The following is a 27,821-nucleotide window of genomic DNA, read 5'->3' on the forward strand; positions in this document are numbered from 1 at the left end:
TTCAGAAGAGAAAAAGGAGAAAACATAGAAGAGACTGAGATGGAGTGGTCAGAAGAGGACGATGGGACTCAGGAAGGTGTTGGGAGTGGAAGGTTTCAGGATACAAGAGTAGGAAGCAGTGGCAAATCTTGCAGAGAATTTGGAGAGACCAACACTTTGTTGTGTTTTTACTGCTTGCTACACTGCACCAAGCTTGTAAAACATGCCGTTTAATCCTGATAGCAAGTTGGTGCCTGGGAGTGGGTCATATCCTTAATTTACAGACTCGGAGAAGTGGAGTGACTTTGCTAAGGTCATTCAGCTGTGATTGAGGGGGCTGAGATCAACTCCTGAGGTGTTTGGCTTTTATACCCCTGCCTTCCTGCTTTCTGCAAATCAGGACACAATTCTAAAAACTGTGTATTTAGCTTTGAGTAATCTTTCTTGCTCTAAACAAGAGATAAACAAAGTCCAGCCTGTGGGGCAAACCTGACCACAGCCTGTTTCTGTAAATAAAGTTTTATTGGCACACATCTACGTCCATTCGTTTATGTGCTGTCTATGGCGGCTTTCATCCTACAACTGTAGAGGAGTGGTTGTGAAGGAAACACCCAAAGCCTAACAACTTATTACTGGTACTTTATAGAAAATGTTTACTGACCCCTCCCTGCCTTAAACCACAAGGTTGCGTAAAAAAATATTCAGATTAGGAATTCTGATTCAGCCTAATGTAAAATTCTCATCTTATGAAAAGATACCCCTGGAGAAAATCAGATATAACATCAATGAGATTTCCATTTACCAGAGAGTAACACCAGCTACTCTAAACTCTCCTAAATCAGGCCGTTATTTTTTTCAGAGATTTGGAAGAAATGGAAGATGACGAGTGACAATTTGGTAACATCGAAGAGGCAGCATACACCAGCTCAGAGGAGTCAAATCCGGTGAAATCTTTGAGTCTCTCAGGAATACAGTAAAGGTGGGTGGGTGGAGAGTTAGGAAAAAAGACAAGAAACAGTCCTCTAGAAAAGTGGGTTCAGCATATAATAGGGTACCGGCCTATTTGTCCCCATCTATTAGCCAGGACCCCAGGACCTTAAGGAAGGACATATGTCTTTCTCTTCTGCTGTGTCTGGCAATACCACAGGCTCCTCAGAGGTGAGGGAGCATCCCCTGGGCTGGCAGCCTCCCTGGCGTTGGTAGCACAGCAGGCTGTCTGAGATGGCAGTCCTGCTGGGGCACATCTGTCCCTCTCAATATTCACACTGCTAACGTCTCACTCTAGTGACAAATGCAAATTGGGTTGCTTCGTCCAAACATGTCAGCCTCGTTAGCAGGTACAGAGGGATTGGCACAAGACATCAGCCTCTCCTGTGTTTTCTGTTCTTACCTTCACCCACCTAGGGGTCTCTCATCCTTCAGAATTGCTGATAGCGAGGTCAGATTCTGGGCAGCAAGCAGGAACCCCCTCCAGTTTTATTTTTTTTATTTTTATTTTTATTTTACAAAAGAACGGCTATGGTTAATAGGAGTTGTTTACCATGGGTTCCTCTCTGTAAAGCAAATGGACCTCATCTGTCAAAAATGGAGCAAAAACCAGACTAGAATATACCTTGATCTTGAAGAAAATTTGTGGTACCAACTGTGACCTCAGGGCAGAATTGTATATATACAACTCTGGAGATGAGAAATAGGGCAAGATGGATCTTTTAACTTGTCTAAATACATACTTGCTGACTTAAAAATTTTTTTTTGGAGGGGGTAAAAAATTTGATGACACTGTAGTTGATCATTAAAACTTTGCTTTTCCTTTTATTTAATTAATCTTAAGTAATTTTCTATCTTAAATCAGAAACTCAAACGTATCTGATAATGATATTGGGATAACAACAGACTGGAAATTCAGTCAAAGATGGTACTCTTGTCATTAATAATGCCCCATATTCTTAGGTCTTGAAAAGGGTTGTCTTTGTTGCAATCAAAATCTTTTCAAAGTCTTTTTTGATGTCAATGATGTGTTTGTTTTATAAACATATGTTACCTATGGAGGTATTAGATATCAAGGTGATTAAATAAAATATTACTTGATAATGATAAGGATTTCCACTTTGCATTTATTTGGCTCTCAATATACATTTTGTAGTGCTAAATATGTCATTTTTTGCTACTAATATCGCACACGATGATTTTAAAACATGGTAAGGAATGGTGTAAATATTCTGTTCTTTTATCTGGAAATTTCGTTTGGAACACAAGAGATGCACCTTTTGAACTTGAGGTCAATTAACATGTATTGACTGAACTACATAACACCTAGTATATGCATGAAAGCAAAAGAAAATGTGACAATCCAGATGTTTGTCATGGTGTCAAATATCTACATGTCTGGCCCCCCAAACAATTGACCAACTCACTTAATTTTTATCAAAGCATTTGATAGTATGAAAATAAAGCATGAAACAAACTACAGGAAAATTATATATTTAATTGCTAAATTAAATTTTTTCTCATTGATTATTTTGTATAAACTTAGGCAGAGCAAAGATGTATCATCGCAGAAATTCTGGAAATATTACTTGTTTCCATTTTATGAAAAACAGAGATCTGGAAAAAATTCAAAATTGTTCTTACTCAAGATGAAACATATTACTAAGTTTCTATCTGAAAGTTAGAAAAATAATCAATAAGAAAAAAATTAGCAATCGAACATATACTTTTCCTATAGTTTGTTTTATGCTTTATTTTCATGATATGAATTGCTCAGATAAAAATTAAGCAATTTGGTCAATTGTTTAGATGGGCAGACATACAGTGTTTGACACCAGTGACAAATAGTGGATTGTCACACTTCCTTTTGCTTTCATGCATATACTTGCTGCTGTGTAGTTCAGTCGATGTGTGCTAAGGGTTTCTTTTTAAAGATTGTTTAAAACATTCCTCACCTTTTAATTGCAGCACAAATCCAGCATGGTTATTGTTTAAATGTTTTCTTTCTCAAAGGCCATCTCTCCTCTGAAATCAGGTCGCTGCATTACTTCTCTTTAAGGGAATCAAATTGCCTGTTCAAGGATTCACAGAGCCCCCATGCTGCGTGCCTGTCTTGGGAGGACAAAGCTAAATGGAGAGAGAAGAGAGCTGCCTGAGAATCAGAGAGAGAGAGTGTGTGAGGGGAGGGAGGCGGGGGCAGTTCAGAGCCCAGAAACCTTGTCAATAGCCTGCAGTGGACTAAGGAGCCAGCTTGGCCACTCGGACTCCACTTCTCTTCCATCAGTACTGAGCTCAAAACAATCGGATAACAAAAGTGACCAGCGCTTTATCTTTTCTCTTCTTCAAGCACTTAGTTTCTCAGGGTCACAGTTGATGTGACCGGCATCTCTCCCTGCCTGATGAGGACACCTGCGGGCTGCCTCAGGCCTCCCCTTCTCTGCCCTGGGCGATGGACCTGGTTGCCACCACGTATCCCAGCTCCTGTGCACCTTGTTTATTTTTCTCCTGCCACTTCTCCCTAAGTCCCAAGTTTAAGAACAAGGTCTTCAGTTCTTTGAAGTGGTAAGCGCCCTCATCTGCATCTGCCTGCTCCTGTCTAATACTAATCTAACACTAGTCAAAACGCAAACATGAAACGCCACCTAGCTGAGAACGGCCCAGGTGTGGCAGACAGATTGTGAGCCTTGGAGGGACAGGCGGCTGCTTCCTGAGGCCACCCCTTCCAGCTGGAGGTCAGCTCACTGGACAGGAATCCCGGTAGTTGAGGGAGTGCCGACTATGGCATTGGTCCTGAGGGTGAGATGGTGGCTCAGGGGACCGTCAGAGATGTGGCTCAGGTGGCTCAGAGGCACCTGAACACTCTACTGACCACTTTCTCTTATCGGTGAACAAAGTTCCCCTCATTTCTCAAAGGGTAGAGGAGAAAAAGGGAAGAAACGGGTGGGTGTGTTCTGACTCCTTTTCTGTCTGTTTACATAGTTACCTGGCATAAAGATTTTAAAATACCCATGTGGAAAACTATGTTCACCTGGGAATGCCACAGAGCTAATCTGTTGGATTGAATGCAGCGTTATTAGCACCCACAAAAAGCACAGAGTCAACCCCAAGGAGGTGTAGTTCTGAGCCAGTTTCATAACGTGAGATCAAATACTTACCTTTTTTTAAAAACACTTGCTTTTATCTAATCCAATTTCTTGGATGTCTGTTAGAAAGAGTTGGGCTAATTTATATGCCTCTTCAAAAGAGCTGACTATTTGGTGGATTAGCATAGGGAATTAAGTCTTTAGAAAGACCATGCGTGGAGCAACCAATAATTTCAGTTGCTCCACTCAGAACAAAGCCAGTATTTCAAGATCTGAAAGCTGCAAATGAATTTTTGGTACAAATATTGGAAAAAACCTGTCATTCGGAGTTAGTCTGCTGAGCTGTAGGATCTGGATGCATTTAGGCTGTACAGGGGTTGCAAACTTAAATGACTTCAGGGAGGTGACCAAAGTGGGATATGGCAGGGTACAGGATCGTCTGCATGGTGCCAGCTCGGTGGTGTGAGCATTGCAGGCTCTGCCTGCGGCCGCAGACACAGTTTATTTTAACCCCTCGCCGTGGCTGAGGGAAAGGCTCTGCGGGCTGATTGTCCAACCCACGCTTCACAGGCTGAGGAACAGAGGCCAGGCTCATCCTGTGACTTGTTCAGGATCACTCAGGTTATCAATTAAAGGGCCGCCTAGAACTGGGGCTTCTGACTGCAGCCCCAAGCACCTTCCATCACCACCTCAAATTTCACCAAGTGGAAAATTGGCCGTTGAAAGTTATATGTGTGCTCATTGTTTTCTTCTCAAACTCTTACTCTCTCATGTGTAAAATGGGCATAGCACTTCTTACTCATAGGTTGGTGTGAGGGTCAAGTGAGAGAATATGTTTTAAAAGCCTCACAGTCATTGGGATACAGTAGGTAGCAAACTCCTTCTCTCCCTTCTTCCTCTGCTTCCTCCTCTTTTCCCATCATCTCTTCATCTCCTCTGCTCTCCCCGCTACTCTTCAGGTTATCTTACTTGGTTTTGCAGCTACAGAGAGAGTAGCATAGTGTCTTATATGTAACAAGTATTCAATAAATCAAGAGTGAAAGGACTAGTGCAGTGTGCTGATCGCAAGCTATGGGACACACAGCTGTAACACACTGTAGGCAAATAGAGGCCCACATCAGGCCATCATTGGCCTATTTCCCTGAGGGGTGGTGGTCTTTCTGGCAATGGTAAGAGGTTATCCTGAACACTCTTGCAACAAGTCAGGCAGGGTCTGTGGAAGAGCCTGTCGATTCTGGGCAAAGCTAATGAAAAGGTTTGTAAACGGAAATATCAGACTTGGCCTTGCTAGCACCATGCGCCATGCTATCGACCTTTTTCTCATTTATGATGCTAGGTCTTGGTGTTTGACACTGGAAGGAAAGGAAGCAGAAGACTCTGGGCCCCACCGCAGGAGGTAGGGGGCTCCTCTCACACGCTGCCTGGCAGGTGCAGTGACTCCAGGCTTCCCCTGCCTCTGGGAGAGCCCAGAAGAATCAAGCGCAAGGGTGCCTCCGCCACACAGGCACTCCCGCTCTCCTGAGCCTCTGCCCCACAGCACCAACTGCGGGTGTGGCCGGACACGTCCTCTGATCTTGAGGACAGACTGCTGTGCAGAGTGCATCTGGTAACTGGTTGTCCGATCTCCAAACTCTGTTTTTTTTTTTTTTTTCCTTCACAAGAAGATGGTTTCGGAGTGGAAGAGGGGTATGGTTAGGGAAGGCCCATGTCCTAGAGGAGAAAGCGATATCACCCAGCTTTGTTGTCCCTTCTTTCTCCTTTCTGAAAAATTCTAATTTCAACCCCGGTATTACATAGTTTTGCCAAAAGACAAGACAAAAATTTTAGGGAAATACCCAAAATAATAGCAATCTTAAAGATATGTATTTATGTAGTGCTTATTATCCATCAGTGCTTTATAAACACATCACTCAATTCTCACACTTTTTTTTTTTTTTTTTTGGAGGCAGCTACTATTGTTTCATCATTCTCCTTTAGATTTGATGGAACTGACGCACGGAGGTGTTAAATGTTGCACATGGTTGGTCACACAGCTGGTTAATAGTTGAGTCCAGATTTGAACCTGTGAAGTCTGGCTCCAGGTCCTTAACCCGGACACTACACTGCCTCCGTGATCATATCAGAGGAACAGAGTGTGAGCGTGCCATGCCTGATGTTTATACTCTGCAAGTTACATCTCCCCTTATTCTAAAGACCTCACATTTAAGACATGCCACAGCAGCCTGCCTCTTTACCTGCCTCTCCTTCTTGTTCTTGCCTCAGAATCCTTCTCAGTGTAACTAACACATCGGTAGCCTCCATAAAACGATGGGCAGTTCTCACCAAGTTGAAATGCATTCCTACAATTTTCAGAAATGACCATCGCCAAGCTCTGATCTATTTTTTGGAAGGAAGTTTGAAATATTATTCCTGACCTTTCGATTGGTGTAACTGCACTTGAACGTATATGTGGACAATGATAATTTTTCATGTGTGTGTGTCTGTGACTGCATGTGTATGTATTTTTTCCTAGAATGTCCAAAGGACTATGTGTTTCAACAAGTGTTGGCCCAAGGACCCATGAAGGGTAGTGTCCCACCAGATTTCATCCCTTCAGCATGGACTTGTGGCTTGACATGTGCCAAATAGTGTGCCAGGTTCCCAGTGATGACATGGTACCTGAGAAGGTCACCATTGAGAGCAAGTGATATACTAGGTTCCCAAATAGCAGCACTTACGCTGAGTCAAATCTTGTTCTGAGTTTATCCTGGAGCTATTGGCAGGGGAGAACTCATCATCTGAACTTTAGATTTGGAGAATTTTTTGGGGGGGAGGTTAATTTTTTTATTGAGATATAACTGATATATAACATTGCATCAGTTTAATTTGTACGTGTTGGTTTGATACATTTGTATATTGCAATATGAGTACTACATAGTAGTGTCAGCTAACACCTTCATCATGTCACACTATTATCACTTTGTGTTGAGAACAGTTAAGATTAAGTTCTTAGCAATTTTGAAGTTTATGCTACAGTACTGCTGACTATAATCATTATGCTTCATCAGATCTCCAGGCCTTATCTACTAGTTCCAAGTTTGCATCCTTAAAACAACATCTCTCCAATTTCACCCCTACCCTACAGCTCCTGATAAGCACCATGCTACTGTTTTACAAGCTTGGGTTTTTTTTCATTCCACGTATAAATGATATCATATAGTATTTGACTTCTCTGTCTGACTTATCTCACATAGTATAATGCATTCAAGCTCCATCTGTGTTGTTAAAAATGGCAGTTCCCTCTTTCTCATGGTTAAATAATAATTACATTCTCTCTATATACCATATTTTCTTTATCCATTCATCTGTTGATGGATACTTACATTCTGGATCCCAACATCAAGAAGTATTGTACTCTGCCCTCCCAACGACAACACCAAATCAATCCTTTACAACTCCTTTGATGCCCTCTCCTCTCTCTACTCTTTCATTTTTTTCCCTTGTCATCCACCAAACCCTTTGCCCCGAATTACCCTTAGGTTTTGTTTTTTCCCCCCATCCCTGCCTTTCAGCTTCTTCTCTTTTCCATATAGTTAAAAATGAAACCAGGAACAGATAAGAAACAACTTATTTCATTGCTTTTTCATAGCTATAAGGTATGTGAATAATTTTATATTTATCTGCATTTACAAAAATGATGAAGATAGGGCAAGTCTGGGAGAATATTTTCATAGTGGGAGAGAGTAGGTAAATAAGATCTGTAGAAATTCTATTCACAAAATAGACATTTTTCAAATTTTAATAAGGGAATACATTTTCTTTTCTTAAGTTCAAAGATAAATAAAGAATAGATGTAGTAATATTTGCCAGATTTTACATTTATTAAAAGCCAGGATAGACAGGGATAATAGCATAACTCAATATTTATGATGCAGCAAATTCTCCATAAATATTAAAATGAGGCAGTTATCATCAAAAGTATTTGTTGTTTATATTTGCTTTCAAATTTTAATGAACACAAATGCTACTTATGTGGTAAAGTTCAGTACCTGAAAAAAATAACTCTTTTGTCCATTAATGAATCCAGCCACAGAACTGTCATGGGAAAAGTCATTTTTAAACTACATAATAATTTGAGAAGACACCAAAAGATTTCTGCTTCTGGGAAGATGGAGTAGATGTACTTTTCCCTATTCCTCCTGCTAATAGCAACTAAAAACTGTGGACATTATGTATGAAACAAACATAAAAACACTGAAAAGTGGAGGAGAGGCAGGCTGGTTAGGACCATAGGAACTGAGAAGGTAAATGTCAATAAGTTTCCTGGATGTTCCTTTTGCTTCATGTATCCCAGACTGGATACTTGGAGAAGCCAGGAACCTGGAAATGCCTATGGGTGCAGTACATAAAAGCACCATGAAAAGCCCCAAAATGAGGAAATGGGTGGCTTACCTTAGGCACCCATTTTATATCTTTTATACAATACATGTTCTATTCTCAACAAACACTATAGGAAATCTGTAGCTGCACCCCTCCTGTCAAAAAAGGCTGAGAGAATATCTAGACTTCCACCCTCAAGAAGCTGTAGCAAGATGCCCCAACCACACCCCAGCTCTGGTTGCATCAGACAAGGCCAAGGGAGATGGCATTTTCATCCCATTGTGTGATAATGACCTTTGCCCTCACACACACTCCCTGGCTGGTGATAATGGCCCCAACCCTACTCCATGCACTGTCAGTGGAGACTACTTGGGGAAACTTGACCCCACCTGGCAGTAAGGAGGTGCCCTTCCTCTGCTCCCTGTGGTGGTATCAGGAGACCTGGTGGAACATCAGGACTTTGATCACCACTAAGCGGTAACAAGGCTATTCCTCCACTCTTCTTTGGTATCACTAGAGGACATGTGAGGGCTAGTAAATAGTGGCCCCTTTCCCTTCCAGCCAAGGTGTTATCAGCAGAGTCCTAAAGGAGAACTTGAACTCCCTTCCTTCTCAACAGCAAAACTGTTGGAGAGGAACTCCCTTCCTCTCCCAGGTGTTAATGGGGGCCACAAGGGGAACGTGGACTTCCACACACACCTAGCAGAAATGAGGTTGTGTTCCCTTTTCACTCACCAGAGCAGTGCCAGAAGAGGCCTTCTAAATTACAAGATTTAAGTAAAAAGATGCTTATAACATAATATCCAAACTTTCTAGATTTTAACTTAAGGTCACTTGTCATATAATAAGTACAAGAAAGCTTACAAATTGAGAGAAAAGAAAATCAACATTTTCTAGTGCAGAGATGACAAAGATGTTATAATTATTTGACTGGGGTTTTAAAGTAGCCATCATAAAAAAGCCTCAGTGAGGAATTACAAACATCCTTGAAATGAATGAAAATTAGAAAGTCTCAGCAAAAGTATAGAAGATATAAACAAGAACAAAATGAATATTTCAGAACTGTAAAAACACACATAATAACTTAAATAACTCAATGGATGGAGTTAAACTCAAGAGAAGATGAAGTGGACAGACGGAAGAGTCTATTGATCTTAAAGATAGACATAGCAGTATTAAATGTACATGTACCAGAAAACAGAGCTGCATAATACACATCCAAAAGTTATAGTTGGGGAACTCAAAAACAATTAATAGAACTAGACAGAAAATCAGCAGCAGTATAGAATATGTCAAACAAAACCAATCAATCAAAAGCCAATTAACACTTACAGAACACTTCACACAACAACAGCAGAATATATCTATTTTTCAAATGTTCATGGTACATATATAAGGTAGACCATATACCAGGCCATAAAGCAAACCTTAGAAATTTAAAAGAACTGAAATAATAAAGAGTGTGTTCTCTGCCCATAAGAAAATCAAACTAGAAATTAGTAACAGAAAAAATAACAGAAACATCTAGAAATATCTGGATACTAAACAACACATCAAATAATTCATGGATCAAAGAGGAAGTCTCAAAGGAAACCAAAAATATCCATTGAATTGAATGAAAATTAAAATACAACACATCAAAATTTATGGGAAACAGCTAAAACAGTGGTAAGAGGGAAATTGATAGCATTAAATAAATATATTAGGAAAGAGGAAAAGTCTCAGGTCAACAGACCAAGCTCCTACCTGTAGAATCTAGAAAAAGAAGAACAGAAAAAAATCCAAAACAAGCAGAAGAATGCAGGTACTAAAGATAAGACGAGAAATAAAACTGAAAACAGAAAACAATAGAAAAATTAATGAAACAATGTTGGTTCTTTAGGAAGAGCAGTACAAAAGAGAAGATAAACATATGGCCTTGCTGAACTCACTTACTAGTTTTAAAAGTGTTTTTGTACAACCCATGAGATATTTTATGTAGATTATCATGTCATCTGAAAATAGGAAGTTTTATTTCTTCTTTTCTGATCTGTATGCACTTATTTCTTTTTCTTGCCTTATTGTGCTGGCTAGACTCCTAGACAATACTAAATAGCAGTGATGAATCAGACATCCTTGTCTTGTGAAGAATCTTAGGGGCAAAGCTTCAAGCTTTTACCACCAAGTATTATGCTAGCTGGAGGATTTTAAAATATGTTTATCAAGATGAAGACATTCTTTATTCCTGTTTTTTTCTGAGAGTTTATGTCATACACAGTGTTGAATTTTCAAACATTCTTTTCTGCAAAATTGATATGATCATGTAGCTTTTTCCTCTTTACCCAATTAATATAATGGATCACACTAACTGACTTTTAAAAACTGAATAACTCTGCCATCCTGGAGTAAACCACACTTAGTCATTGTGCATACCCTTAAAATTCAATATTTAAAAATACAAACAAACAATCCAATTATAAAATGGGATAAGTCATGAAGAGTTATTTGACCAAAAAGGATAAAAAGATGACAAAAAGCACATAAGAAGATGTTCAATATCTTTAGCCATAAGAGAAATATAAATATATACCATAATGAGATATCATTACATACCTACTAGAATAGCTAAAATAAAGTCTTGTGAATTTGCAGAGAAATTGAATCTTTTCCACATTGCTGGTGTCATACAAAATGTAAAATGATACAGCCATGCTGGAAAACTGGCTGTTTATTTAAAAACTAAAATATGTTTATTGTATGACCCAACAATTGCACTCCTAGGCATTTATTCCAGAGAAATGAGACTTTATGTCCATAGAGAGCAGTGTGCACGATTGTTCATAGCAGCTTTATTTGTAATGCTCCCAAACTAGAAACAACCAAAATGTCCCTCAGTAAGTGAATGTTTAAATAAACTGTGATAAATCCATATCATGGAATACCACTCAATGATAAAAAGGAACAAACTATTGATAGATGCAAAAACTTGGGTGGATCACCAAGGCATTATGCTGAGTGGGAAAAAAAGAAGAGTCAAAATGTCACCTACCATGTGATTCCATTCTATAAAATTTTTTCAATAACAGCATTACAGAGATGAGAAACAAATTAGTGGCTGTTAGGATTTAGGGATAGTGGTATCTGAGAGGGGTGGATACGATGGCAAAGAGAATACAGAATGGTGGTGATGAAATAGTTTTCTTTCATGACTGTGGTTATGCAAATATGAAATGAGTAATGTGACAAAATGACATAGAATTACACACATGTTGTACCAATGTCAGTTTCTTCGTTTTGATATTGTGGTATAATCATATAAGATGTAACCATGAGGGAAACAGGGTGAATGTACACCAGACCTTTCTGTACTATCTCTGCAATTTTCTGTAAAATAAAAAAAAAATACAAAAAAAATACATAGAAGGCAACAAGCAAAACAAAACAAATAAAACCCTTCTTTAATCCCTTCAAAATAAAAGCAGAAATTCTATACATGAGCTTACTCTATTTTTTTCATCTGGTATTACAACCACAGATAATAACTGAAAACCAGAGTGGCTGAAAAAGAAATGAATGGATTAATAAATGATAAATGGGAGAAATATCCATTTCATAATTTGCTGTTTTTAGTTTCAGGTTTTGAACATTTATCTTTCATTCAGTGTCTGTTCAACTTTGATTTCACAGCAACAATAGCTACCAATACATGCGTGGAAACCTGTTCAAAAGGAGGAAAACGATCTTAACAGATTCTGGCTAAAAGCTCTGAGGGAACTTTAAGAAATGAGATGCACAGAAACCAACACATTTGGAACTACACATACAGGTGATGGAAGGAGAACTGATTCTGGGTGGTGAACACACAATGGGATTTATAGATGATGTAATACAGAATTGTGCACCTGAAATCTATGTAATTTTACTAACAATTGTCACCCCAATAAATTTAATTTAAAAAAAAAAAAAAAAAAAAAAAAAGAAAAAGAACCTGAAAATCAGATCGATCTGATCAGTGGTTTCTCAATGTGTGAGGATTCACTAAAGACATGGAGATTCTGGTAGCCTCTAAAACACACCCACATTAAAACAGCTTTTCAAAATGCAGCTCAGGTGAGAGTTCCTCTTTGATTCCTATTTCTACAAAGATACTCTATAGCCTGAATATGCTGATTATTTTTATCACCTCCACTAACATCTGAGAACAGCAGCTGCAGCCTAAATCTCCTACCTTTTAGAGGTAGGAAATATTTCCTTGAACAACACCACGTCTTCTGAAAATGTGGCCACTCTGGCTTTTGATACACAACCTTCTGTCACGTGCCAGCCACATGGCCTGTCCGTTCATCTGCATCTATAGGCACTCAGCTAACAGGAGGTTGACTCTCTGTGCCCAGTACCACCTCCCCACTGTATAAATGACAAAGGCAAGTTCTAGAAAGGCCTGTGTTCACATCCCTGGGCAGGCTTTAAATTTTTCCAAATGAGACGCAGACTCTATTCTCAATTTGTGATTTTAAAAATGCAATAGTTGCCTCTACCCGATCAAATAATACTAGCACTCATGGCTGCTGTCACATATAACAGCCTGGGAAGGAGAAGCAAAGGAAGACACAGTAATTAGTATTGCGAATCACCATTGCAATTACTATTATTGACAAGGTAGAACTATAAGGTGATACTTGCAACCTCTACGAGAGTTAACCCTACCCACTACTAACCAGTGCATACTTTAAAAAATTATGGTTATTGTCAAGGACATGTCATACTTAGGAATATATCTGTGCCACTGAAAGAGATACGGCATCTTTAAATTACTGGGTAACGTAGATAAAGAGCTGGAGCTCTGCCAAGGTAAAAGTTGTAAAACTGGATTGATTTTTGCTACAGCTTGCTAAGGGCTCCCCAGAGCCAGGATGCAATGTTCAAATATAATAATTGATAGCAGGAAAAAATATTTCTGATAAGTGTGCAGAGGTAACGCAGAGTCCTGCCTGAGATGAAGTGGGCCTTTACGCTTCGCCAAATCCCACAACCAAAGTGACCCAGATCCACAACTGACATCCCTCTCTGATTAGAACCACCAGCTTCTGGCTCCATCCCCTCCTTTGCTGCCTCCACCTCCTCTGCCTTTACTGCAGCTTCCTCCAGCTGTAGAGAAAATGGTCTTGGCCTGCAAATAGGGGCATTTGTTAAATGCTGTTGTGGGAAAGTAATTATCCAACAATCAGACCTGTATGTATGGGGGGAAGTCCCATTCGTGAATACTATCTTGGTGATCCCACAGGGCGGTGGGGCTCAGTTAATCTGACCCCTTTTCAGTCTTGCCTTGGTGAGCTGACCACCCCAAGCTGTGAGTGTGTGTGTCTAAATTGCTCTGGATTCAATTGAACACATTAAAATTTAAAAAGGATTTAACTGAAATTTTTCAATAGCTTCTGAGAAGGGGGATAATTTATTAGCTCGGAGTAAATTAAAATCTCAAGCAGGGGTAAAGACTTCGAAGATTGCTTTAATACATTTTATATGCTTTCAAAAGAAATGTTCTTTTAAATGGTCCAAAAATCAGCTAATTTTGTCCTATTTAGCAAATTACCTCCTAAGGCCACACTGTTGAAAAACTTAACAATTTTTTTTTAAGGGAAAAATAGAGGAGAGGTGAAAAAAAATCATACACCTTCCATAGGAAACAACAGAAACCTAAATTGCTATGTCTTTTATACGCCACAGTTAGGATGATTTTTTTTCTTTCTTAATTGAAAAGTCAGTGAAACATTTGCTTTACCTTCTGCCAGGCCACACGCAGGACCTTTCCTCTGTGCGGTGATTGTAGGCCAAGGAGGGTGTACGGTTATAGAGGGGCCTGGGAAGGCGGTCCCCGTGTGCTGTGCTGATAATTTGTACCTTTATTTCCGGCCACATTCACCTGTGGAGCAGCAAGGCCATGGAGGTGAGCTGAACTTGTTGCTCTGTTCAGCTCAGAGGCTGTCCCAGTCCCAACAGGAAATTTCTTGCTCTGAAATATCTGTGTAATAAAAGACTCCTTCTCAGCATCAACTGCCATCCTAAGGCTAAGGGAGGATGATTCTTTTTTTCCTGATCTCTTTCTTTCCTTCACATTTTTTTTTCCTGATGATAAACAATATTTTATGGTTTGTATTTGGGAGAATTTTCTTAACGTGCTGGGTAAAGCTTCTGGCTTCGGGTCTACTGGAAGCTGTCCTCGTCCTCTGATGGGAGAGAGGAGGCAGTGAAAGGAACTTCCCTCTCCCAAGGAACACCTCTGTTGTAGGATTTAGGATGGAGTAAGCTGTTCACTTTTGAACCAGTCTGAAGGCATAGCTATGATCATTTTAGAGGTTTTTAGAGCCGAACTAAATTTTGTGATTCTATCTATCTATCTATCTATCTATCTATCTATCTATCTATCTATCTATCTATCTATCTATCATCTATCTATCATCTATCTATCTCTATCATCAATCTATCATCTATCTATATCTATCATCTATCTAGTCATCTATCTGTCTGCCATCTATATCTATCTATCTATCTATCTATCTATCTATCTATCTATCTATCTATCTATTATCTATATCATCGATCATCAATCATCATCTATCTTCATCTGATTAAAGACAAGATAGAAGGTGATAAAGAGAAAATAAAAGGAAAAAAGAAGAAATAAAAGAAGGGAGAACTAGTTAATTTCTTCTTTCTAATTAAGAATTAATTATCTAAGCGCCAGGTCTCTGTTCTGGGTACATGTGTGACAAAGCCTTTGGGCAGGCACTAAATACAGCTTCTCTACACAGCTTGTGACGTCCACGTTCTTATTGCCCAGTCTAAGGGATACCTGCTTCTATTCAGGGTCCCATCAGAAGATGAAAGATAGCCCTCAGGATTTTGAACCAGTTTGAGATCTGAAATGATTATCCAGTGGAAATGATCCTTATGGTACGTTGATTCAAAGAGAGTTTGACAATTTATATGCTTAGGGGGAAGAAGAAGAGGGAAATTATTTTGATTTCAAGATTAATAAACTCTTCTTAATATTTTGGCAACTCAGAACATGAGAGGCCTTGTTTGTGAAAATTATCAAATTCTCCTTAATTCCAGGGATTTATTTACTGGTAAAACATGGTGATTACCCTCAAGGTTTCTTGATTCTTTTTATTATTCTTTGTTTTTAGTTCATTAATATCGGTTATATTATAAATGTTTCTAACTTCTCAAGTTGAACTCATTAATTTTTTAAAAATTTTAATTAATTGTTTATTTGAGTGTTTTACACTGTTATGTTTTCTATTTTCAATGATTTTTCTTTGTTTATATTTCCATTTTTTTGATTTTATTAGTTAGATAGCATTTCTTTATTTCATACCTCTCACCTCCTTTCTGTATTGGAAAGCTTCAGGTCCCAGAAAACCTGCTTCTGCAATACTTAGTCTTTAATAACTATTTTTGATGTGAAAAAGACTAAGTTTATTAACATTTCTATTCTCTTTCAAGGAAACAACATTTTAGCTCTTACCTCCCTGTCTCCTATTTTCCAATGTTGATTAATATTTTGAATTCTTGTTTTTAAACTCTTCCAATGTAGGTATATATTTTTTTTATGTCAGTTTAGATTTATTTATACTTGCTTACATATTTGCCAATTTCTTTAATTATTAATGCTTCTTACAATTCACTTTTTTCTTCTTCATTCAATTTCTTTTAAATGTGTTCTTTAGTATTTCTTGAGTGAAAGTGAATGAATGCTATCCTCTCTAAATATCCACCTAAAATATCTTTATTTTACTTTCACTTTTATACTATAGTTTAATGGTGTCTGGGTTGACAAATTATTCTCCTTTCTTCTGGCCTTTATTATAGATGATGAGATGCCTGCAGTTAGCAAACTGTGTTTCCTTTGTGGATAGGCCTCTTTCTTTCTAACTACTTTTAAGATTTTCTATTTGTTTTGATGTTTTCTAATTTTATTCAAATGGGTCTAGGTGTGAATTTGTTTTTATTTGCTTGGAATTGGGGCATTTCTATAATTTGAGGCCTTATGGTTTTCTTCAATTCTGGAAAATTTTCAATTATTTTCCCTTCAAATAACCTCTTTCTTTGTTAACTGTTAGAATCCTTGTTAAATGAATATGGAGCATTATCTCCGTTGTTTAAGTCTTTTTAAATTTGACCTCTATTAAGTTTTTCCTGCTGCATTCTGAGGGATTTTCTCAAATTTGTTTTCCAGTTCATTAATTCTTTTGTCAGCCACATCTAACGTGCTGTTGAACACCTCTACTGTTTTAAAACATATTAATGACTACAGTTTTAGGTTCTAGAAGTTTAAAAGTTTGTTATTTAAAACTGATTGCATTTTTATAACTTTTATTCTTTGGTTATGATACATATCTTTTAAAATTCTTTATTCATTTTCATCATACTTATTTTCCCATCTTTTTTCTTATTATTCAGTTATTGGGTTCTAATTCTGTACATACAGTAATACCTTTGTGTGTGTGTGCTTTGATGGGGTCTTTATGTTTTTGTGTGTGTGTCGGGGGGAGGAGGGTCCATATGCCCCTTGGATTGTGTAATTGTCCCTCCAAAGCAGTTCTTCTTTTTCATTCTTCATATTTCTTGGGATTTCACATGATAGATGAAATTATCATGTTAGTTTCTTAGTTTGTGGTTCCCATAGCACAATAATATACTGGATAATAATATACATTTGAACTTCACGTACACTCATGGCAAAACCCTGGGGTATTAATGTTTTGCAGGAGATGTTTTCTTTCCTACAGCTGAAGGCAGATGGCAAGTTGCATTTCTTCAGGTTGGTGAATGAATTTTTAATTCTTCTTTTCGTGGCCAAGGTAGTCTTTCATTGCTCTAGGCTTTAAAACACTGACTCACCCCAGTTCTCCCCCTTGTGCAGGTGAGAGGTTTCCTCACCTGTCCCAGTGTGGGTGGGGGTGGAATCTCAGTCCCAAATCCTAGGGTCTGTATCAGGAAATATACTCCAGTGAGCAGTGATGGCGTCTTCTCCAGCGTGGCATGCGCTCCAGTCTGTCACACTTGGAAAGTTCCTTGTGTTCTTTAGAATTTTACAGATTTTTTTCTACATATTTATATGTTTATATCAGGAGGATCTGCCATGTTGCTATAGTTTCACATAGATATTTGGAGTATTTAGAGTTGCTATGTGATGGTCATTGAAAAAAAATTATGTTAAAGAGTTTCTTCCTAAAAGTGAGAATGATTGTATTCAATGAGGAACTATTACAATTTTAAGCAAGGGGGTGACATAAGTGACATATTTTTATTAACGAGTCAGCAGTTATGTACTTGTCCACATTTGCCAAGCATTTAAAATGTGCCAGGCAGTGGTTTGGTGGTTACCAGAGGGTGAGGAGGGAGGGGGTGGTAAATAAGGGTAAACAGTATCAAATATATGATGATGGAAGGAGAACAGACTCTGGGTGGGGGGCACACAATGTGACATACAGATGATGTAATATAGAATTGTACACTTGAAACCTATGCAACTTTACTAACCATTGTCACCCCAATAAACTTTAATTAAGAAACAAAGTAGCAGGCATTGTCCTAAGCACTTTACCGCGGTATCTAACGTAATCCTCACCAAACCCTGTGATGTGGATACTATCATTAATCCCATGTGGGTAAACCTTGTTGCTGATGAGGAAACCTAGTTAGGGGTAGGTAACTTGTCCAAAGCAACTGAATTAGGAAGTCTGACAGTAGGATGGAAACCTAAACAGTCTGCCTACAAAGTCCATGTTATAGGTATAGAAATGATGATGGTGATTAATAGTAGCAGTAATAGTAATAATACTACAAATTGCATTGAACATTTATTAAGTGCAACTATTTTCCAGGAAATTATTGAAAAGCACTTTATAAATTAACTAATTTACATCATCACAACAATTCCATGAGCCAGTTATTATTATTCCCAACTTACAAACGAGAAAGAAATTGAGGCACAGGCTAAGTCACAGAGCTAGTAAATGGTGGATTTGGCCTTTGAACCAGGCAGCCAGACTCTAGAGCTCAAACTCGTAACTCATCCTCAGTGTTGGGGAAGGGTGAAAGGCTAGTTAGCTGTGCGCTCTAAGGAACCAGTAAGGAAATAACCAACCAGGGTTTGAGCTGAAGTGGTGGTAAGGAGAACGGGAGAGGGGCAGATATGCCAGCCGTGAAGAAGCTAAAACATCACTGTTTGGCGTCAGGTGGTTCCAGAAGAAGGAAAGTCTATGGAACAGGGGGATCTAAAGATAATTTCCTGACCTCTGGCATGTGTTGGATTGTAGTGCCTTTACCCAAAGTGAATAAGAACAGTTTGGATCAAATATGTGCTTTGCTCTATAAAAGAAGTACGAGGCTGAAAGGTTTTATTTGATGCAATTATTATTTCAGGAACATTTAATTGAAGGTTTGCCAATTAAATAATTCAGAAACATCTGTGGTTGCTTGCTGTAAAATGGGTTTTCTGCAAAGTGAATGTTCACCCTTCTATATGTAAGTAAATATCGATAGGTAGGTTACTTAAAGAGAAGGGCACCTCACCACTGTTTTGTATAACATTTTCTCATTTGATTATATGTTTTCCAAGGATGTAAAAAAAAGTTATTCACAAAAATCCGCAGACCACACATGTCATGAGTATTATGCTTGCTCTCCTTTCTAAATAAAGGTGAGTTTCCTCATCAACCAAGAACTTGTAGAGGGTTTGGATTCCCAGAGTCATGATATATTTTCAGAAATATATCCAGCTCCTTTTACCTTCCTTTTGACCATAGACATACATTTTCAAGACAGGTGGCCTGTACTGGGAGTAGTCAGGGACATGAGTGAGACAAAAGCTAAGTGGCCCACATGGGCACTGAACCTCTAACCTTCGCCTCATTAGCACAAAGCTCCGACCATCTGAGCTTACCCGCCACAGACTAATGATGTGTGCATGGAGACACAGCCGCATCAATCACATTTTCCAAAGCAAAACTCACTACCCTGAAAGTAACCGGAAGCACCATCTATAGAGATGTCATCACTGAGGGGACACAAAGCTATCCTAATGGATGGCTGAAGTGCTTCTTTTCTATAAGCCACTCATTCATCATCCCTGTGCCCTAAAAGGACTAGAATTTTTGAGGAATTCACATTAGTTGATTCACACTTTTAAGAATGTACCTCTTTTTCTATGTTGCCCTGACTCAAAGCAAAATGAAAATGCAGGACCTCTTGTTAATAAATTATTAAGAATTTAAAAACCATGACAGCAGAACATTAAATAAAGCACATGGCCCTTCTAAGTGTGGAGCCTTGTGCAGCTGAACAGGTGTCATGCCCATGAAGCCAGCTCTGGGCCCACAAAGTCTAAACTGTTACTACACAGCATGTTCCACACAACTTTTTGCCAAGCTCCAATGTTTTCACATTTTCAGCCTGAGATAAACTTCACTGATCCACAAACAAGAGCAATGGATGAGTTTTCCCCAAAATATAGACGATCGTGATGTATTCAACAAAAGTGTTGTATCCTTCAGCTTGCGAGTCTATCTTTTAGAATTTTTCGGTGTTAAAATACCCTTTTTGATGAAATGATAGGAAGCATAGATGGGAGACATTTGTTTGTCTTACATCCTTAACTGGCAAAATAAAAAGTTGATTACCTATGTCAAGAATCCAGTTAAAAAAGAATTACTGGTATAGTAGTCACTAGAGGCATGTAGTGTTAAATGCATAGATTGAAAAAAGAACATGATGTTGACTAAAACACAGAATGAGGTCCTTAAAGCATAATATCATGCACACAAATAAAAAAAATCATCTGTTTCAAAGATTTATGTATATCAGAGATATGCTGTGGGGTGGGGAAGGGAGGATTGGATTGAGAATGGGGTTAAAGAGAAAAATCCTAAAATAAGACAAGAAAAGAGCCTTGCACTAACTGATGTTCATAATAAGCCTTAACTGAGAGTTCAGTGAACTGAAATTTCATCATCTGAAGTCCAAAATATAAACAATCCTTCTCCAAAGGCTTGAAATTCCAACTGGAGAAGCATAGCAACTCCATGTGATGGACAGACTCTACCGTTTCTCAGATCACTACAAAAGCTGCATTCGAAAAGCATGTTATGGTTTTCTAAGCAATTTCTCATTTACCAGCTCTTTGGATCCTTGCAACACCCCAGTGCTGTTGATATTATTATCCTCATTTTACGAATAAAAACCTGAAACTCAGAATGATTAAGGTAATTGGCCAGTCAACAAAAACATGGCTGTTCCTCTGGCTTTCGTTATCCTTTTTTAGTCTTTCCCCCAAGGGCTGTCTTCCTGATGGGGGGAGGTTCATCCCATATTAGGGATGACAGCACATTAAAAAATGCTTGCTTTTATGAAAAAAAAAATCTATTGGTGGTATATTTGAATGCACTTCTAAATGAAGAAGGCAGTTTTTCCTCAGGGTCTCTACCTCTATCCTGTTGCTCGTTGTTTCTCTCATCCTCATATCTGAAACACAGGGCCAAAGTGACTCTCAAAGACAATTCTAATTTTGTTCTAGTGTAGGACAAAAATCAAGTAATTATGGAAAGAAAATGATTTATGTTTTAAATGATCTATTTCTCATTCTCTAGGAATCCTTAGTGTACATGCCATGTCTACAGACTTGCAGGTGGGCTGTTTTTGCTTATGGCTACTTTGAGTCTGTGCTGGTACATTGTAACCCTTTTCCTGTCCTCTGAAAAACAGCTGCTCATTTCCCAGTTCATACTTGAAGGCTGTTACTAGCTTCTCTTTTAGCTGCCCTTTTTGTAGGGTGATTAATTCAAGATTCTTTTGAGTTTTCTCACAAACTTATTCACAAAAGTTGAATCATTTTTGTTTTTCATTCTTTTTGCACTTCACACTCTCCTGTCCCCCACCTTCTCTTAGATGCTACATGGCATCTCTAGGTCCCTACTGTGATAGTTTAGTCCAGTGATTCTCAAAGTGTAGTCTGTGGACGAGTAGCATCAGCACCACCAGGTAATTTGTTAGAAGAACAAATTATCAGGCCCCACAACAAAGCTACCAAAGCAGTAACTCTAGGGAGGGGGCCCTACAATCTGGTTTAACAAACCCTCTGAGGCAGTCTGATGCATGTTAAAGTTTGAGAATTATTTTTTAGCACTCTTTCCCCGCTCCCATTGTAGACAGAAACACTTTTTAGCCCCATGTGTGTTGGGTCACATGACTTACATTGGCCAATGGTTGCTATGTGATACAAGCCTTAAATGTGCTTGTGTGGCCTGGGTTGGCTCTTGCACTCCAGTGGTTGAACATGCCTTGGATACAAGAGAGTATGGAGTTACACAGAACAGAACAGTTCAGTTTGTTTCAAAAGGAAGTGGAAGCAGAAATGAACTCCTTAGATACCTGTCTCACTTATAGTCTAGACTCCATGGTGGGCAGTATATGACACATTACGAAGCAAATACTTGTCCTGTGAATGAACTGGATGAGGCCAGTTTATGAGACTTGATGCTAAAAATAAACAAACAAATAATTAATAAATAACAGGAGAGAGGTGATTAAATGAAGTAAAATACACATTTTTCTGTTAATTTTCTTTAGATTTCTTTGTATTCTTTTGGGGTAAAATAAACCCTCCATCAATATTTTTCACATTATATGATGTGTGGAGGGAGATGGACACGGTCTTTGGTTTAGTCGGTGGATGATAGCACGATCAGCACGGCTGTGGAGAAGGAGCTGGCCCTAACTGTTGGTCCCATTCTAATTATTTCAAATAGAGGGTGTTGATAAAGGAAACTGGCTATATATGTGTTGGAAAAACAGAGAACTAAATGGGAGGAGTGAGACTCTCCAGATATCAGCAATAGCTTGAAGGACCAGAGGAATAGAAGGGGACAACTCTGAAGCATATTCTACACAGATTCCCAGCGATCTCTAGCAGATCAGAGCTCAAATACATATAACATTCTCTTGATCACAAGTGCACCCTCTATTAACTTTTGTCGTTTCCCCATGATCCAGCCAGTTCTTCCTAGATTACTCCTGAGTAAATCACTTGTATCCACATCCTTATCTAAAGGTGCTAGAAGTTACCCATTTGGTTTCAGAAAACATTTTTGTTAAATAGATGGGTTCTGCTTCCATGATAGGTGATTTTTAGCAAAATGGTACCCGAAACAGAGAGTTGACAGGTCTTAGTGGATTCTCTCAGAAGCAGAAGCTCAGATAAGGATATGGTTTACAGGTCTTGAGTACAAAAATTTAAAGGCACTTGTCTCATTAGGGAGACCATCTCAGGGATGGTGTAGATGCCTGATCACGGCACTGTACACCTGAAGCTGAAGCTGAACAATAATGAATGTCAACTATAATTTTATATCTCTATCTCTATCTCTATCTCTATCTCTATATCTATATCTATATCTATATCTCTATATCATCTATATCATCTATATCTATATATGGTTACAAGAAGCGGAGTACAGCATTAGGAATAGAGACAGTGGAAATGTAATGGCTGTATGTGATGTCAGAGGGGTACTGGATGGGGGAGGGGGGTTGTTACTGTGTGAGGGATATAAATGATAAATGTTTAACTATTACATTGTTTTGTGCACCTGAAAAAACAAAACAAACAAAAAAAGTTTAAAGGAATTGAACAATTCTTTATTTTTTTAAAATTGTGTTAGATTATACATAATAAAATATACCATCTTAATTATTTTTAAGTGTGTACTTAAGTAATGTGAAGTACATTCACATTGTCGTGAAACTTTCATCACCATCCATCTCCAGAGCTCTTTTCCTCTTGCAAAACTAAAACTCTGTCCCCATTAAATAATAAGTCCCTATTTCCTCTACCTCAGCCCCTGGCAACCAACATTCTACCTTCTGTCTCTATGAATTTAACTACTTTACGTACCTCATATAAGTGGAATTCTACAGTATTTGTCTCTTTGTGACTGGCTTATTTCATTTAGTATAATGTCCTCAAGTTTCATCCATACTGTAGAATGAATTAGCAAATACTTCCTTTTTAAGGCTGAATAACATTCCATTGTATGTATATAGCATATTTTATTTATCTATTCAGACGTAGATGGGCATTTGGGTTGTTTCCATTTTTTTGCTCTTGGGAATAATGCTGATATGAACATGGGTGTGCAAGGAACTGAACAATTTTTACTTATAGCAATCTTCTTTGAAAAGTGGATAAAGAAGAGAAATTTATGTAGAAAATTGTTTAGTGCAGTCATGCTAAATTTTAATTAATTAATTGCATCTAGTTAGCTATGGAGACATAAACAGAGATAACAAATTATATGTCTTGGAGAGGAAAAGCATGAAAACATAATTCTGAAAATACAGAACAAAGAGGAAATTTATAAACTCTTAAAGGAAGTGACTTTCATTAGGGTGGGATATGACTGTTGAGGTGAAGGGGGTGTATTGAATTTTCTAGACTCATTCTTGAGACAAACAGCAGAAATACAGGCTCAACAGAATCTTTTTGGTAGGTAAGAATATAGAGATGCCAGAAGAAGAAAACACATGGACTAAAGAAAATATTGAAAACCAATGTTTTATGAAGAAAATCTGTAAAAGAGCTGAGTTAGTTTAATAGAGAAGACCATTCACAAACAGGACAGAGTTCAGTTACCAGAGGAGATCTTGAAATATTCAAATGAAAATACAGTTCATTGGAAATTGAGGTCAGAGGAAATCTCTAGTAGAAGAGACGCAGAAATCATTCAGAAGGCATTTCTTCACTTCTTTCACAAACAATGCTTGGGTACTCTCTGTGGCAGATTGTACGTTCCAAAGATGGCTGCAACATGATTTCCAGCACCCACTGGTCTTCTAGCACCTTGTCACACTCCCCATAGGAAGCAGAATCTCCTAGAATCTGGGAAAACTTGGGACTCATTTGTAAGAGAATGCAGTGGAAATGATATTGTGTGACTCCCAAGCCTAGAAAAAGCTTCATAGCTTCTGACTTGCTGTTGGACTATTCAGTCTTTGAAATCTTCCGTTGTCGTGTGAGTAGTCTTCCTGTCTGGAGACAGCCACACTGTAAGGAAGCCCAACTAGTCAAATGAAGAGAGACGCCATTAAGAGGCTTCAAGACTAAGTAAGAGAAAAAGATGCTCAGAAAGTCCGTAGCTGTTACATCTCCAGCAATTGCATGAGAGGCCCTTAGGCAGAACCACTGAGACTATGGGTCAGGAATTAGTCTTTCCCTAATTCCTGACCCACAGAGCCTGTGAGGGATGATAAGGTGATTGTTGTTGCTTTAAATAACTATATTTTAGAGTGATTTGTTACATAGCCTTGGATAGCCAGAGCCCTATTTTTGGGCCAGGCACTGTGTTTTGTACTGAGGTACGGTGGTTTGAAATAGAACGGCCCTTGGCAGGTGGAAAGTTTACAGACCACGTGGAAACAGAGAAAATGAAGATAATTTGCCTAAACACCTGCCACAGCAATAGGAAAAAAATGACAAAGAATAATAATAAAGTACCAATGACCAGGTGTGGATAGAACTTAGCATTATGGGGTGAATGAGAGGAAAATACCTTATATGCAAGATAAACATTGTTTTTCCGTACTTCCATGCTGCTGGAAGGGAATTGAGGAGGGGGAAGTACCAAGGTGGAGAAAGTAAGAGGGAAAGAAAGAAACTTTAATGCCTCACTGGGTCAAGTGTAACTTGAGTGATGCAAAGGTGTTTTAAACCAGTTCCTAGAGATGAGCTAAATGCTATTACAATAATCCCCCTTTTGGGGGCACTCAGGGGTCACGCTTCCTTTCAGGTACTTATTGTTAAGCAGTGGGCGGAACCTTGTCTGGCTGTGGGTGCTTTGTGGCCAGAACAAAGGGCAAAATAAGTGTGTACTCCCCCCTACCCCACACACATAATTTACAGCATTTTAATCTTCCTACTTGTCTCCGCTTATGAATTTCTTATGGAATTATTTAATGATGTGAGTTCAATGGGCAATTTTAAAATCTACTTAACTCGCTATTTCATTCTGCAGTGATGCAGTGAGGCACTGCATACCATACTGCAGAGGTAGCAGCCTGAATGTGGTTGAGAGAAAATCATTCAACGCCAGACAATTAATACTTAAGCAGGCTCCAACACACTACCCCTCGATCCCAATCACCATGACAGGATGCTAGGGAGTTTCACAGATCAAAGAAAGAGTGAATCATGTTAAAGAAACAGCATCAAACATTTCAGTCTAGGAATACCTCTCATGTCTCTAGACGTCCTATAATGTGAAGGGAATGAGTTTTACAGGGCAAATGCAATAAAAACAAAGGAGCAGAGGATGTAATCTTAAATTGAGTCAGTAGTCTGGAAAAGGAGACATGAAGAATATGCCCAGTAGCATTGGAGATACTTGTTACTGTAATAAGCTCAGGAATGGCATGTACAGATCTCTGACATTAGTGAATATATATTAGTAAATTAGGATGACTCTGAATATTCAAGTTTCTTTGGAATGGACCAACCACATTGGCTGACACTGTGAGCCAAAGCATAGAGATGGTGGGAATGAGGGACTACAAAAGCAGGTATTAAGAGCCCTAGTCTGGTAGGTATATCTGATTCACACCTATTAGCTCTTCTCCCAAGACATTTCCCTATCAAAGTGAGACCGGGTAGATAGCCTAGGGTATTGCCCTCCCCCACCCTCCCCCTCCCCTCCCCTGCCCCTTCAGGATGCTGAATGCGGCAACTTCCTTCAAGGAAGTAAAACAAGGAAGTGCACCTGACACCTGCCACTAGAGATAAACAAGAACTACCGTGTTTCCTCGAAAATAAGACGGGGTCTTATATTAATTTTTGCTCCAAAAGACGCTTTAGGGCTTATGTTCAGGGATGTCATCCTGAAAAATCATGCTAGGGCTTATTTTCTGGTTAGGTCTTATTTTCTGGGAAACACGGTAGTTTCATCTGGCAGGGTCAATACCCACAACTGGGGCTTGACCTTTAGCTAATTGTAATGTCATTATAATGTCATTTACATTGCAGTTACTACGACTCCCATCATGCATCTAATGCCGTGACAGTTCTGCAGTAGCAAAATAAGGACAAAAAAGAGGGAAACAGATCTCACTCCCAGAGAGGAGGAGAAAGGGCGACATCCTCAAATTCCGGCCCCTAAGAGAGATAAAACCCTGATCACAACATTCTCAGGGTGACTCAATCTCTGAATTCATCTGCACTCTCTTCTCAAGTGTGTACTTTTGCTTTAGTAAACTCCCTACGCTTTCCTGTATTTGTCTTGCTCTTCGGTGCTTTCTCACGCTAAGACATGAACCTGGTTTCTGCTCTGGGTTGAGTCTGCTTCGGGACATCTCCGAGAGCCTCCAGCATCAAAACATCAGCAAAGCTGATAGATAGCAAGGCAGGTTTCACCTACAGGTGAGATATTCCAGTCTTTCCAGGCAAATTAGGGCAGCTCATCATGTCTTGAGACAAACCAATTTCAGATCACTTGTACTTTGTATAGGGCAATCCAGTAGGTCATAGTTTCAAATCCAGGTTCATAACTGAAGTTCATAATAACTGAATAACCTACTTGGCAGAGATTCATACAACCTCTGCACAGGCTTATATGAAATGAGGCTTTCAGTCTTAGCTCAGGTCTTAATAGAAAAGTGCCAGTACCACTGCATTGATGCTAAACGTTGACAGCAGGAAAAGGTAGACACATACCAGGGCTTCTCTTCTTCATCTTGATATATGTGGAGATGGTGAGAATGTGTCTGGTCATATGGATGGAAAGCTGCCAACATCAAGATTGTCAACTGAACCTTTTCACATGCATGAAATTCAAACTGGAGAGAGAAGGGAGAGAGACTCAAATTAGTAACCAAACATGCCTCTGCTTCGTAATGCTCATTCAGACAGAGGTTCAATGGCTGGAAATTATTGAAATGAAGCAGATGTCAGGGGCATGCTGCAAAAGCAGTTACATTCTATCAGCAGTAACTGCGAACCTACAGCTTCAGGATCCTTGTTAAATCCCCGCAATAGTCCTAAAGTACCTGCTGGTACAACTTTCCTCTTGGTTGGCTATGTGAACGTACCAATGGAGTTAAAAGTTCTGGGATTTGCCTGGAGCTGAAACTAAGCAGCATTTTCCCAATCATTAGGTTTGGGTAAGGCCCCGGGCCCCGCCCACTATCATAGGCTCATTTCAGAGTGCGATTCACTTGCTCCCGCTTGGCACAGTCTTCACTCTGCTCCTCCTGTTTAAGCTGGTCAGTCTCCATTTACCTTTCATGGGAAGAGAAACAGTCTTGAAATATGAGGTTTCCTCTTTGTTTCTCCACTGAGTACAATCAGGGTTGTTTTTCACTTTTCAAACCACCAGATGTAAA

The 27,821-nt window shown here is 38.9% G+C and overlaps 1 long non-coding RNA gene across 2 annotated transcripts in view; it reads right to left on the reverse strand.

Annotated features, from left to right (window-relative positions):
• The window catches only part of LOC141571848 (uncharacterized), a 197,161-nt gene that overhangs the window by 70,525 nt on the left and 98,815 nt on the right, over window positions 1-27,821 (reverse strand). Inside the window, exon 4 of one of the 2 annotated variants that reach the window (XR_016020428.1) lies at window positions 27,154-27,275. This is a non-coding gene — a long non-coding RNA (uncharacterized LOC141571848). Of the gene's footprint in view, window positions 1-26,161; window positions 27,276-27,821 lie in introns of those variants that run through there. The other variant, XR_016020427.1, reaches the window with a different exon arrangement.

The sequence above is a fragment of the Rhinolophus sinicus genome, chromosome 2, assembly GCF_057876585.1.
Source record: "Rhinolophus sinicus isolate RSI-liver-muscle chromosome 2, RSI-T2T, whole genome shotgun sequence".
NCBI lineage: Eukaryota > Metazoa > Chordata > Mammalia > Chiroptera > Rhinolophidae > Rhinolophus > Rhinolophus sinicus.